Source organism: Lipotes vexillifer, unplaced genomic scaffold (genome assembly GCF_000442215.2).
Source record: "Lipotes vexillifer unplaced genomic scaffold, Lipotes_vexillifer_v1.1 scaffold1347, whole genome shotgun sequence".
Taxonomy (NCBI): domain Eukaryota; kingdom Metazoa; phylum Chordata; class Mammalia; order Artiodactyla; family Lipotidae; genus Lipotes; species Lipotes vexillifer.
This window is the reverse complement of record NW_006796201.1, coordinates 209,561-222,760: the sequence shown is the minus strand read 5'-3', so window position 1 is coordinate 222,760 and position 13,200 is coordinate 209,561.

Here is a 13,200-nt window from a genome sequence, read left to right as displayed (position 1 = left end):
GGGGGAGAAGGCCGGGAGGGATGCATGCATCTCTCAGCCTAACTTGCAAGAGACAGAGGAGACCAGGGACATTTTTGAGGTGCTTTCCTCACCAGGGATTAACACACTTATTCCTCTTTGGTTCTCCCAGCTGCGAAACAAACTCCAAGGGACCTTCCGGATGAGTGTCCTGGAGGGTGGGCCTGTGATAAGGGTCTCAAAAGGCCTTTAGGGTGCTATGTGGACTCGAAGTTCTGTCAGGGGGATCAGGAATGCGCCCTGGAAGAGGGAGAGGGAGAGAGGCTGAGAGGGGCCGCAGGGGAGGGGGCGCTCCAGATGGAGGAAGCAGGCGGGCACAGGGAGGGAAGCAGGCCAGATACAGGCCTGTTAAGAGAAGAGCATCAAAGAGGAATTGCATCGGAGCGGGAGGAAGTGGCGAAGCTTCCAGAGGTCTCAACACCTCTGCCTCTAGCCGCCCAGACGCCCTGCCACCCCTCCTGCCCCAGCCCTGACACTGCTGCCAAGGGGAGTCCCTCAAGGGTAAAACCAGCTAGAGGGGTCAACACGCCCCGTCCCAGATTTAGCTCGAAGGAGCCGGACCAGCCTGATTCCGGGTTCCTTTCAGGTGAAGGAGGGAGGGAGGGAGGGTTCCTGGCCCACCCCTGGCTCTACCACGGGCTGGGTGGGAACCGGGGATGCTGCTGTCACACCCCCCAAAACTTAGCCCCATGCCACCGAGCAGGGACCGGGTTGCTGGGGTGTGGAAGCTCTTTATCATCTTCAAATGGCACAGTTGTCACTGGGGCAGCAAAGTTGTCACCGTGGGTCACACCCATGTCAGCTGAGGCCCAGGGTCTCCTGCAGGAGATGGAGTGTTTTGTCTACTCAGCTCCATCCTCTGGCAGCTGAAGCCAGATTCGTCCTACCCTGCCCTGCCCATGGGGACTGAGGTGTGCAGGTCCCCAAAGTTATCTCCATCCTCCAATCCCAAGATATGTCCCACTCCCCTGCCCTGAGGGCCTGATGTACTCACTGATGCACTGACGTCCATTGTTCCTGACAGGTCTGCTTGGTTCCTCAGGTCAGAAACGCAAGGGTCATCCCTGCCCTGGGGTCTTCCCCCACTCCCCTCCTACCGAGTCGGCTACCTAGACATGTCTTGAATCCGTCTCCTTCTCACCATCCACATGGCCACCCCTGCATCTCTCTGCTGGGTCACAGTCCCACACTCATCTCCCCGCTCCCAGCCTTGCCCTCCAGTCCATCCTCTCTAAAGCCCAGTGATCTTCCCTAAACACAAATCTCAGCGAGGCTCTCCCCTTGCAAAATCCTTCATTACCCTCAGGATGAGGTCCAGATTCCCACTGACTTCTCAGCCTCAACTTTTTTTTTTTTTTTTGCGGTACGCGGGCCTCTCACCGCCGCGGCCTCCTCCATTGCGGAGCACAGGCTCCAGACGCGCAGGCTCAGCGGCCATGGCTCACGGGCCCAGCCGCTCCGCGGCATGTGGAATCCTCCTGGACCGGGACACGAGCCCGCATCTCCTGCATCAGCAGGCGGACTCTCAACCACTGTGCCACCAGGGAAGCCCTCTCAGCCTCAACTTTTGTGCTCAGCCCTGCCACCTACCATGTCACTTTTTTCCAGCCACATCGATGTTTTTTCAGTTCCTTGAAAATGCCAGGCTCTCACTGACACTACTCAAGCCTTTGCACAGCCTGTCCCCTGCTTCCCTTCTAGAACACTCTCTCTGCTCCCCACACCCCACCACCTTTCATTCCTACCCTCCTTCAGATCACAGCTTAAACTCTCACTTCCTTCCTTCAGCTCCAATTTCCCTTTGTGTCCTCATAGATCACTGACTTTCCCACTATGCTCTCTTTCCATTGCATTGTGATGGCTGGTTTATTGCTGTGAACTCCTTGAAAACAGGATCTCTCTCTTTTTTTTTTAACATCTTTATTGGAGTATAATTGCTTTACATTGTTGTGTTAGTTTCTGCTGTATAATAAAGTGAATCAGCTATATGTGTACATATATCCCCATATCCCCTCCCTCTTTCATCTCCCTCCCACCCTCCCTATCCCACCCCTCTAGGTGGTCACAAAGCACCGAGCTGATCTCCCTGTGTTATGGGGCTTCTTTCAGCTTGTACCTCCAGGACTAGCACCCAGTAAGTACTCTATAAGATATGTTTATTGAACGGATGAAGAGGTGGGTGGTTGGATGGATGGGTGAATGGATGGACGAATGAGGGAGGGATGGATGGATGGATGGATGTGTGGCTGGGTGAGTGGACGCATGGATGGGTGAATTGACGCATGGATGTGTGGATGGATGGATGGACACTTACACATTTCTGAAGTACAGATTGGGCCCAGCTTCCATTCTAGCCTAGTGGTTCCTTCACCCCACAACAAGTGACTTTTTTTTTTTTTTTTTGGCTGTATTGGGTCTCTGTCGCTGCACGTGGGCTTTTTTCTCTAGTTGCAGCGAGCTGGGGCTACTCTTCGTTGCGGTGCACGGGCTTCTCACTGCGGTGGCTTCTCTTGTTGCGGAGCACGGGCTCTAGGCACATGGGCTCAGTAGTTGTGGCTCTTAGGCTCTAGAGCGCAGGATCAGCAGTTGTGGCGCACGGGCTTAGTTGCTCCGCGGCATGTGGGATCTTCCCGGACCAGGGCTCAAACCTGTGTCCCCTGCATTGGCAGGCGGATTCTTAACCACTGCGCCACCAGGGAAGTCCCAAGGACAAGTGATTTTTGATCTAGTGTGTCCCACCAGTTCATGAGATACACCTGAATCCTTCTGTCATGGATGAGGTGGAGGAACCCAAACAAGGCACTCTTTGATTCTGTTTCCATCTAGTTCACAGCTTCCTTGTGGGTTGTGGCCATTTCCTGCCTCTTGCCAAACATAAATTGCTTCAAGTGTGGCTTTGATCTCACCCCTTCTTCATCCCAGAAGGGCTTCCTTCCTTCCATTACACTGCCACGTCCTGGCTTCTCACAGTCTCCTGCCCCACGGTCCCCTTCCCCTCTGCTCACGACATGATCCCATTTCTCTGCTTCCATAAAACCTCTCCTTGCCCCCAACTCCCCTCTCTCCTAAACCCCAGCACACTGTCCTCCTACTTCCCCTTTTATTCAGCACCAAACTTCTCCTATGTGTGGTCTACACCTCCCACTACCAATTTCCTCTCGACCCACATGTGATTTAATTCTTAGACTGTGGCTTCTGGCACTGACACTCCGGGGAAGCGACTCTCTCTGGGCCTCTCAACATCCCCCCCTTCCGTGGCCACTCCTTGAACTTCCCATCCCCTCACAGAGGGCAGTGTGGGGCAGTGGTTACCAGCAGGTGCTCTGGAAGCATTATCTACAGCCCCGGTCCTTCATCTATCTGCCCCTGGTTGTGTGACCCAAGAACAAGACTGTGAATCTCACTGTCCCCATTTGTAAAACGGGGAAGGTTGGTAGACTCTCCCTCACGGTATTACTGGGAAAATGAACTGAGATGATGTATGTAAAGTTCTTCGTCCCCAGCTGGTCTGATGAGTCTCCTTGTCATCACCGAGAACCCACTTCCCTTCTTGACCTTCCTCCCCATGGGATTTGACACATGGTTCCTGCCTGGGCTCTCTGTGGGCTCCTCTCAGTAACATCCCTGAGCTCTCACCACAGGTTGGGCGAGGTTCTTAGCAGTTACGTTTATGGGTGAGTGGATGCATGGATGCATGGATGGGTTTGCTTTGTCCTCACAACAGCCCTAGGAGGTAAGAGCTATTATTATCTACATTCTACAGATGAGGAAACTGGGGGCCAACCACGGTGGTTAAGAAACTGGTCCATTTCAGAAAGAGAAAAACAAATACCGTATGCTAACAAATATATATATAGACTCTAAAAAAAAAAAAAAATCGTTCTGAAGAACCTAGGGGCCGGACAGGAATAAAGACGCAGACATAGAGAATAGACTTGAGGACACGGAGGGACAGGGAAGGGTAAGCTGGGACGAAGTGAGAGAGTGGCATGGACGTATGTACACTACCAAATGTAAAATAGCTAGCTAGTGGGAAGCAGCCACATATCACAGGGAGATCAGCTCGGTGCTTTGTGACCACCTAGAGGGGTGGGATAGGGAGGGTGGGAGGGAGACGCAAGAGGGAGGGGATATGGGGATATATGTATACATATAGCTGATTCACTTTGTTATACAGCAGAAACTAACACACCATTGTAAAGCAATTATACTCCAATAAAGATGTTTAAAAATTTAATTAATTAAAAAAATAAAGAAAAAGAAAGTGTTCCAAGGGCACAGAGCTAGCCTGTGGCAGAAGCATGCCTGAGGCTCTGTCCTAGGGTGTGTTTTCACCTCAAGCAACCCTTTCTCCCTTCCTGATGTCTCCACTCAGGCCTTTGATCTTGGGATGGATGCTTCCTAAATCTCTGTCCCCAGCCTCTGCCAGTGACAGATCAAACACACACCCCTGGACTCCACCCCCTTCCTCTGGCTTCCTCTTGCCTGCACTGTCAGATGCCTTAGCTCTCTCTGCCTTGAGGTCTAGACAGCTCTGTGCAGATCTGTCACCCACACTGGACTGAGCTCCAGAGAGGAAGAAAGCTGTCCCCTCACGGTTCACTCAGCCTCAAGAACCAGAAAGGCAGAACCAAGTTCCCTTTTCACCAGCTTCCCTTTTTTCTGTTCAAGCCAATATCATTCCCTATGTCCCCATCTGCCTCACTGGTCTGAAACTTTGCCCTTGACTCATTCCTCGCCTCCAGCCCCCACATTGCATCAGGCACAGACTCTGCTCAGCGATGTCGTCAGGCACCGCTCAGCTTTCTCACTTCCTCTTCATTCCCACTGGCTCCACACGAATCCTTCACACCCAGACTGTATCAACAATTTCCAATCCTATTTCCTCCTCTCTGGTCCTCTAGACGCCACCCACCTGCACGCTTATGTCTGATAGGTCTTTCTCAAGGGCTACTGCCCCCCTCAAGAACCATCAATGGCTCCCTGCTTCCTTCTGCCTCCACTAGAAACTCTTCAGGCCAGTCTTTAAGCCCTACTGTCAATCTGGTCCATCCCTCCCTAGTCAGTCTCATCTCAGGGATCCCCAGGGTTCACCTTATACTCTGTGCCTGGGTTTGCGTCTCCTGTCCTCTGCTTTTCTAGATTACCCACCCCCTTCTCCGCAAACCAATTTCTACCCATTTCTCATATCTGGCATGCCATGACGGATTAAGCAAGGGGGTCACTGTGGAGCCGAGGGGCTGGGAACAAAGACTCACAGTCAGGTAACCCGGGTTTGAATTCAGCTCTGCCATCGGCAAGTTGGGGGATTTCAAGCAAGTCATTTCCCTCTGAGCCTAGGTTCCACATCTATAAAATGAAAATAATAATAGTAACTGCATTAGAAGGTTTGAGTTCGCATCAACTGCCTTAGCACCTATATCTGGCAAATAGTACGTGTTCCTGACTTTAAATATCATCTCTATGCCAATGACTCACAAATTCCTCCCGCCAACTCCAGACTTGTATGTCAGCTGCCTACTCAACGTGTCAAACAGATGTCGCCAACCACCAAGTCCAAAACTGAATTCCCCACTCCTGTTCACTCCCACACCTGCTCCTCCTCTGTTCTTTCCCAGCCCCTTCTGTCCGGTTACTTGGCCAGAAACCTGGATGCCATCCTTGACGCCTCTTTCTCTCACCCCCCACTTCCCATCTGTCCGGTGATCACCTGGCTCTGACTCCACAATCCATCCAGAGCCTGTCATCTCTCCCCTGGATTCCTACACTGCCTCCTGCCGCCTCCCCACCTCCATCCTTGCTCCCTACAATCTACTGTCAGCACAGCTGCCACAAGGAACGTGAGTGTCCTCTGATCAGAGCATCCCCATGGCTTTCCATCGCACTCAGAGGAGACACCAAGGACCCCACAGCAGCTACAAGGCCTTGCGTGCTCTGCACCCATCCCTACCCTGCTAACGTTGGCATGTTCTTTCCCTGGATACCTGCGTGCTTTGTTCCTTCACCTCCTTCAAATTTTACTTAAATGTCACTTTTCAGTGAGGTCTACCCTATTTAAAACTGCAACCCACCCCCACCTCTTCCTCTGCTCTATTTTTTCTTTTTCTTTTTGCTGTAATACTTACCACCCCCAAACATACTATACCACTGACTTACTTACTCTGCCTGCTGTTCGTCGCCTGTCTCCTACCCGTATCCCCTCACCCGCATCCCCACTGGAATGTAAGTTCCACGGGACAAAGGCCTTTCAGTGAAGCATATCCCCTGGCACGTAGTGGGCCATATTCTACATGCTGGTAAAATTCAGTGAGTGGACGAATAATGGCTGACACTGTTCCGGGGGCAGAGTACAGAAGCACTTCTCACGGAGTCTCACTCTTACCGGTGATGGACTTGTCTCAATCTCTCTCGTGCCTGGGCTTTAGCACTCCATCTGGGCTCCCGCTCCAGCCCTGTAAAACAGTTCCTTTTATTCACGCTAGAGTCCAACTCTCTCTTTCCGGGGAGCATGTGTCCCAATTTCCAAGTTATTTCACAGGCAGGTCTTTGGTCTCTTGACAGCACTGGGACAATTCCAGGCTGTGCTGCCGAGTGACCGGTTCAAGGCACTTAGCCCTCAGAGAGCAATGACGGATCTTTGGTTCGGATGTCAGAAGTCTGCTGCAGCCTGCTCCGAGCCTGATAGCCTGCCTGGCGGGGTGGGGGTCCTTCTTATCCAATCTGACCCTCATGCTCCCAAGAAAGGTTTGTTCAGCACCAGGGTCAGCGCTCAGAGCCCAGCATCCTGGAAGGAGAACACGGCACCCTTTCTAAGGAGCCTGCCTGGTGGATCTTGTCTGTTTGAAAGTCTAGGGGTTTCCCCGCATTCCTGTCCAATCTCAGCCACTGCAGACAAGCCAACAGAGACAAGAGCAGCAGCGTTGGGCCATCTGACACGTGGCACAGTCCTACGTGGATCATGGCTCCCCCAGTGAGGGCTGAGGGTGCAGAGGGGGTGTGACCACTTCTGATCAGGGTCCAGACCTGGGAAGTATGAGCCCCTAGAGGAGGCTAAGGCCCTGCTCCCTTTCCGGAGAGAAGCCGGCGCCTCAGCAGCCCTCCGGGCCCAGCCGGGGGGGGGGGGGAGGTGCGTCTGTAATCTTCCTATGCATCATTCTTTAAAGAAATTACAGCCCATTATAGATAGAAGGAACACACACAAGACAAAGCCTTCCTTCCATGTGCTGAGAAAAATCAAGAAGTGAGATAAGTTAAAGGGAGCTGGACCGAGGATGGAAGTATGACAGAATTGCCTTCGTGCGGGACAGTGGTTCTCAGCACTGCTTAGTTTTTAGAAGAAAGTCTCCACCCATGCCCAGACCAAAAAATCCAAATCTCTGGTGGAGGGACCATCTGGATGGTATGGCTTCAAGGGTGACCCAGTGCGCAGCTGAGCCAGCACCACCGGGTTCGGGTATGGGATTATGGGTTAAAAAAATTCCTATGGATGCTTTATCATCTTTCCAAGAAGATACATTTTAAGTTTTTAAAGAAGTGTCATATGTACAGCGGTCAGGCTGAGCCGACTGGTGACGTGGGAGGGAGGGAGCGGCTGGGGTTCCCAGGCCCCGCGGGGGGGGGGGGGGGTTGTGGCTTGTCCTACCACACGCGGGGCTTTCCCCTCAACCCCACTTGCTTGAGCATCTCCCTCCTTCCTGCCTTGCCTCCGTCCCATCAACTATCCAGACTCATGGTTTTTGTTTTTTGTTTTTTGTTTTTAGATGAAACTAAAACTATCTAATCTAACTCCAGAAATAATTTGGTATTTTTATTGGGATCACATTGAATGTATAGATGTCTTTAGGGAGCTGGGTATCTGTACCATCTACTCCTTGAAGTTTTTCTTAGCCTGTCCGACCTCTCTCCTCCCCCAGTCACCTCCTCGCCCCTGCCCTCCCTGTGGGGTACAGGCTGGGGAGCAGGATGAATGGCTGTCTCCGATGTCTGAGGTTGGGCTCATTAAGGACGTGCTCAGGGGAGATGGGGAGGAGTGTGGGAATGAGGGCAGGGAAGGGATGGAAGCCCAGAGAAGGTGTGACGTCAGGCACGGTCCCCCAGGGAGCTTCTGCCTGGCCCCACGGGGGCTCTAAAGTGAGAGTTAGAAGGAAAAGAAGCCGAAGGGAGTGAGGCTCTGGGCGGGACCAGCACCATTAACCATACCCATGAACCCACCACCAGGTAAGATTCAATATTACTGCTCACGGTGGCCCCGTGTGCCTCTCCTAATCCATCCCTCTATGCATTAGAGAAAACTGAACTGGGCATCCATTAGTCCCACGCATTTCTTCATACTTTACTAATAGGTGTATGTCCCTAAACAATATACAGCCCTGTTCATGCATGTTTTTACACTTCATTTTAACACTGTCATATTGTATCTGTACTTTCACATCTTGCAGTGTTGAACTTGAGAGTCATGTGTGTTGACAGGTATCAATGTATTGCTTTCTTTTTACATTGCATGCTGTTCCATACAATAACTATACTACAATTTACAAAAAGGAGAGTGGGGTCTCTGGAGTTGGACTGCCTGCTGGCTTGGTCAAGGTAAGTTCCCTTAATCGGTCTGTGCCTCAGCACTTCCATCTAGAAAATGGGGCTCCTATTAGTAGGACATCATCTGAAACCTGAGGAAGGGATTTAAATGAGAAAATTTGGGGGCTTCCCTGGTGGCGCAGTGGTCGAGAGTCCGCGTGCCGATGCAGGGGACACGGGTTCGTGCCCTGGTCCGGGAATATCCCACATGCTGCGGAGCATCTAAGCCCGTGCGCCACAACTACTGAGCCCGCGCGCCTAGAGCCTGTGCTCCGCAACAAAGAGAAGCCTCCGCTCGCCGCAACTAGAAAAAGACTGTGAGCAGCAACGAAGACCCAGTGCAGCCAAAAATAAATAAATAAAATAAATAAATGAGAAAATTCATTCGAAGGCTCACAGTGGTGTGTGACGGGGACAGTGAACCTCCCGAGGAGGAGGAGGCTAGTGTCCTATTCATTGGTGTCTCTGGCCGTAAATAAACGACTTCTGCTCCTTCCCCTGCTGCCCATCCCACCCAGGGGCCCCTCGGCTTCTGCTCCTGACACCCTGGAAAGAGGACCCAGGCCTACATACCTGGCCTCTCAGTGTTCACGCAGACAGGACTTCAACTCCATCGTGTTGATGGCAGTCATGATGCTATATAAAGATGAGGAAGCAGGCTGCACAAGGACAGTGAGAACCAGGGCTGGGGAGGAAAGTGGCCAGGCAGGCAGAGGCGCCCACGCTGAGACCCTTGAGATCCCAGGATGCTAGGCTCCCCCTCCACCTGCTCGCCCCTCCGTGCGTTTGGGTGACAATCAGAGCCTTGACCCAGTCCAGGCTTCCCAGGGGTCCTTGCTGGGCCTGAGGAGCAATTTCTTGACCAGGACAAGACGGCGGAGGGTCAGAGAGTTTCCGGGGTGACTTGAACACATCTTCACAGAAGGCCACTTTCAGTCTCTGACATCCCTTTGAGGCAGTTAAATATTTTCACCAGGAGATGCCTTGAAATGCACCTCCCCGCCATGGATGGGCGGGTTTTGAATAAATCAGAAACGGGTGTGGCACAGGCACCAGGTCAGAGAGGGCCAATGGACACAGACAGCTGTGGGCCCTGGCCCTTCCCCTCTTTCTCTTCTTCCAGGACCTGTGGGGGTCACTGAGGCACAAAGGGAACACGACATACACGTGCCTGCTCTCACGGGTCTTACGGAAGCACCATGAAACAAGCTGGGTCACATGAGGGATACAATGGGCGCAGGTGAGGTGAGTACCCGTGGCAGGGAGCCTTCGTTAAGCTAAGTCAGGGAAGGCCTCCTGGAGGAAGTGACATCTAAGCTGAGAACAAAGGATGAGTAGGAGTTGGCCAGGGCAACAGTGAAGGGGGAAGTTATTTCAGGAAGAGAGAACAGCCAGTGCAATGGCTCAGAGGTATGAGAGAGAAGATTGACTTGAGGATGTGAAAAAACAAAACAAAACAAAATGTGTGCCAAAGGTGATGTGGGGGAGTGGAGTGAGAACAGGGGAACCGGCATCAGGGGAAATGAGCCTGGAGCCAGCAGGCCAGTTGAAATCCTCTAGGAAAACAAAGACACGGAACATGCACTTGTCAGTCCCTAGAACTATGCTCGATTTCTGTGCCAACAGGCCTAGGTTACCCTGGTTGGGCTTCTGGGCTTAGGAGGTACGTGAAAGACTGGTTAATGTAGATCATCTGGCAAACAGCCGGTGCTCAATCATTTTAATATTCTTCTCTCTGTTTACTTCCTTGTCTGCTGCAGTGATCACCAGCGTACCTGAGTCATTAGAACTCCCGAGTATCAGTGTATCTCAAAGCAACTACAAAACGCTTCTCCTTTCCAGCTCCACTCAGTGAGAATCCCAGATAAATCCATTGACCGCTGGTGGGCTAAGGATGCACTTCATCCCGTCTGCCAAGAGAGCAAGTGAAGACAGGTGAGCTCGATAACGGAAAGCTTGTTTACCCCAGTTAAGGGAATGGTTCGAGCCTTTTAACAGCATCATGCACATTACTGACAAGTCATTCCTACTTAGACCGAGTAATATATTTCTTCTTCCTGATTGCTGCATCAGTCAGGATTGGCTAGGTTATGTTGCGATGACAAATAGCCTCAAACTCTCAGTGGTTTAAAACCACAAAGCTTTGTTTCTTCCACATAGATGTGCTGGGGCTCTTTCTGTGGCTGGAGGTTCTAAGTCATCCTCACTCTGGGGCCCAGGGTAATACACCTGTCATCTTCTGGAATATTGCCAAGTTCTGGACCCAAGGAACTAAAAGTTCTGAAGGCTCTCTCACTGATAATTAAATGTTTGAATCTGGTTTGACAAACTTTTCTCCCACTGCCAGTTCAGAACTGGTCATGTGGCATCTCACCAACGCCAAGGCGGCGAGAAGAGCAGCGCTCTTGAATGCCTAAGGGCAGCAAGCCAGAAAAACTCAGAGAGACTGATGTTGAAATTAACTTCCCATTCTGTCCAAGTCTAAGATTCAGGTGTCTTGCTAGTCTGCTTCTAATTAGTTGGGATTCATGAGTTTTGACCTTGCCAAGTTCAAAAGCAATTTAGAGGAAAGAAGTTACACCAATTTGAACAGCATCTATTAGCTTAGGGAAAAAATTATGCAAATTACAAATTATTTTTATCTGCTTGCTGACACTATAACATGTCTTCATCTTTACCGAAAACCAGGAAGACTGCTTTTCTTTATACACATCCTATAATTCTATAGTCTTGTTTGGGTAACCAATAACAAAAGTGAGTAGAAATAGGATGTTTCAAACCCTTTGGAAACATCTATCGCATGATCATAGATTCTAATTTACCAAGAGCTCACTACGGGCACATCATTTTTCTAAGTGTTTAGCAAGGATTATCTTATGACATCTTCCCCTACAAGGAGAGTTGTTATTATTCCTGTTCTACAGAGGAGAAAATCAAATCCCGGAAAGGTTAAGCAACTTGCCTAAAGTCATACAGCCAAAGATCACCATGTTACATTACACTCCTGTATGGATAAAAAAACAAGAGGCTCATTATAAATAATTCTGTTCTGTCATCTGGGGGCGACAGATCCCCTGAAGGTAAGAGGGGGCATCTCTTCCAAAACATTCCCTGCTTTGGAATTCTCCTAGGTTCAGAGGCATCACCATCACCAGCTGACTTGGTGAGATTAATGAGATCCTGCATGGGTCTGGCCACTGAACTTTGCAGTCATCTGGGGAAAGCCAGCCTAGCCCTAGATCTCTACTTTAATCCCAGCAGCTGAAACATTATTTATCCAGGAAAGCACATGACTGAGAAGAAGTAAATGGGGCACGGGGTGGTCTCCTGAGCTATTAGTCGCACAGGGGCACACACACACACACACACACACTCAGATGCCTATTATTCAGCCTTGTGCTGGAAATTCCCAGCCATTTGTGTCTGTGTTTTCCTGTCTGGCCTCACCCTTTTGGGGAATGTACAGAGAACAAAGGAGAGTGAAAGGGGAATAACAACAAAGTGCAGAGGGTGAGAAGAATGCAGGTAGCTACCACCCAAAGGACCCTGCAAACCTGGGAGGGGTGGGGGTAGGCTGGCCTGGTGCAGAGGGCTCTAAAACTTTGGCTAGGAGCCAAATTCCCTAATTTGGAAGGCAGGGAAGTGGGCGAGGGGGAGAGGAGGGGAGGAGGGGAGGAGGGGGAAGGGGCAACTGCTTGAAGGTACAGATTCCCAGATCTCCCACCCCTGCAGTCTGAATTCAGCAGGGCTGAAGTGGGGCTCGGGAGTCTGTACTTTTGACAATCTGTGGCTCACGCTTTCAGAAATAGTGATTAAGATTGAAGTCCTGGAGAAAGACTTCAGGTCATATTCCAGCTTTGCTGCTTACAAGCTGTGTGACCTTGGGCAAGTCACGTATGCTTTGAAAGCCTTACCCTCATCATTTGTAAGGTGGGAGCCCTCGTACGTAAAAGAACCTAGTATATTGCCTGGCACATGGTAAACATTAAATAAACAATGGCTATTTTAATAATAATAATATTTTTATTATTATATCTCAGAGCCCTGATTGCTCTATCCAAAATTTCAGAGGCCTCCAAGTCTCTATGAAACTCTGCACTAATTGTGAGGAATCGCTTCAGCTAAAGTTTAGCTCTGTAACTGAAAGAGAAAATAAAACACAAACACCCCAGCATCCCTAGGGAGGTGCTCTGGGCTGAGGCAGAATAAAATTTCCCCACTCTCCATCCTCTTCTGGCACATGAAGAGTTCCTTATCTGAGAATGTGATGAAAAGACAGGGACAAGCATTTTCATTTCAAAGCCTCCGTTGGTGTCTCATGTTGCTGAAAGGGTGGTATTTGGGGAGAGGCTGTGGGGCTGTGACTTTGCCTCCAAGCTCCTTCCTGGGGGTGGGAATGGGCAGAAGCAGGAGGGACTGGACTTGGGGTGGAACAGGAGAGCTACTGCGCACTGCTAAGGGCAGTACTAGAATTTGCAGGGTCTTCCCTGGCGGTCCAGTGGTTAGGACTCCGCTTCCATTGCAGGGGGCGTGGATTTGATCTCTGGCTGGGGAATCCGGCATGCTGTGCAGGCTGCAGCCAAAAAAAAAAAAAAAAAAAAAAAAAAA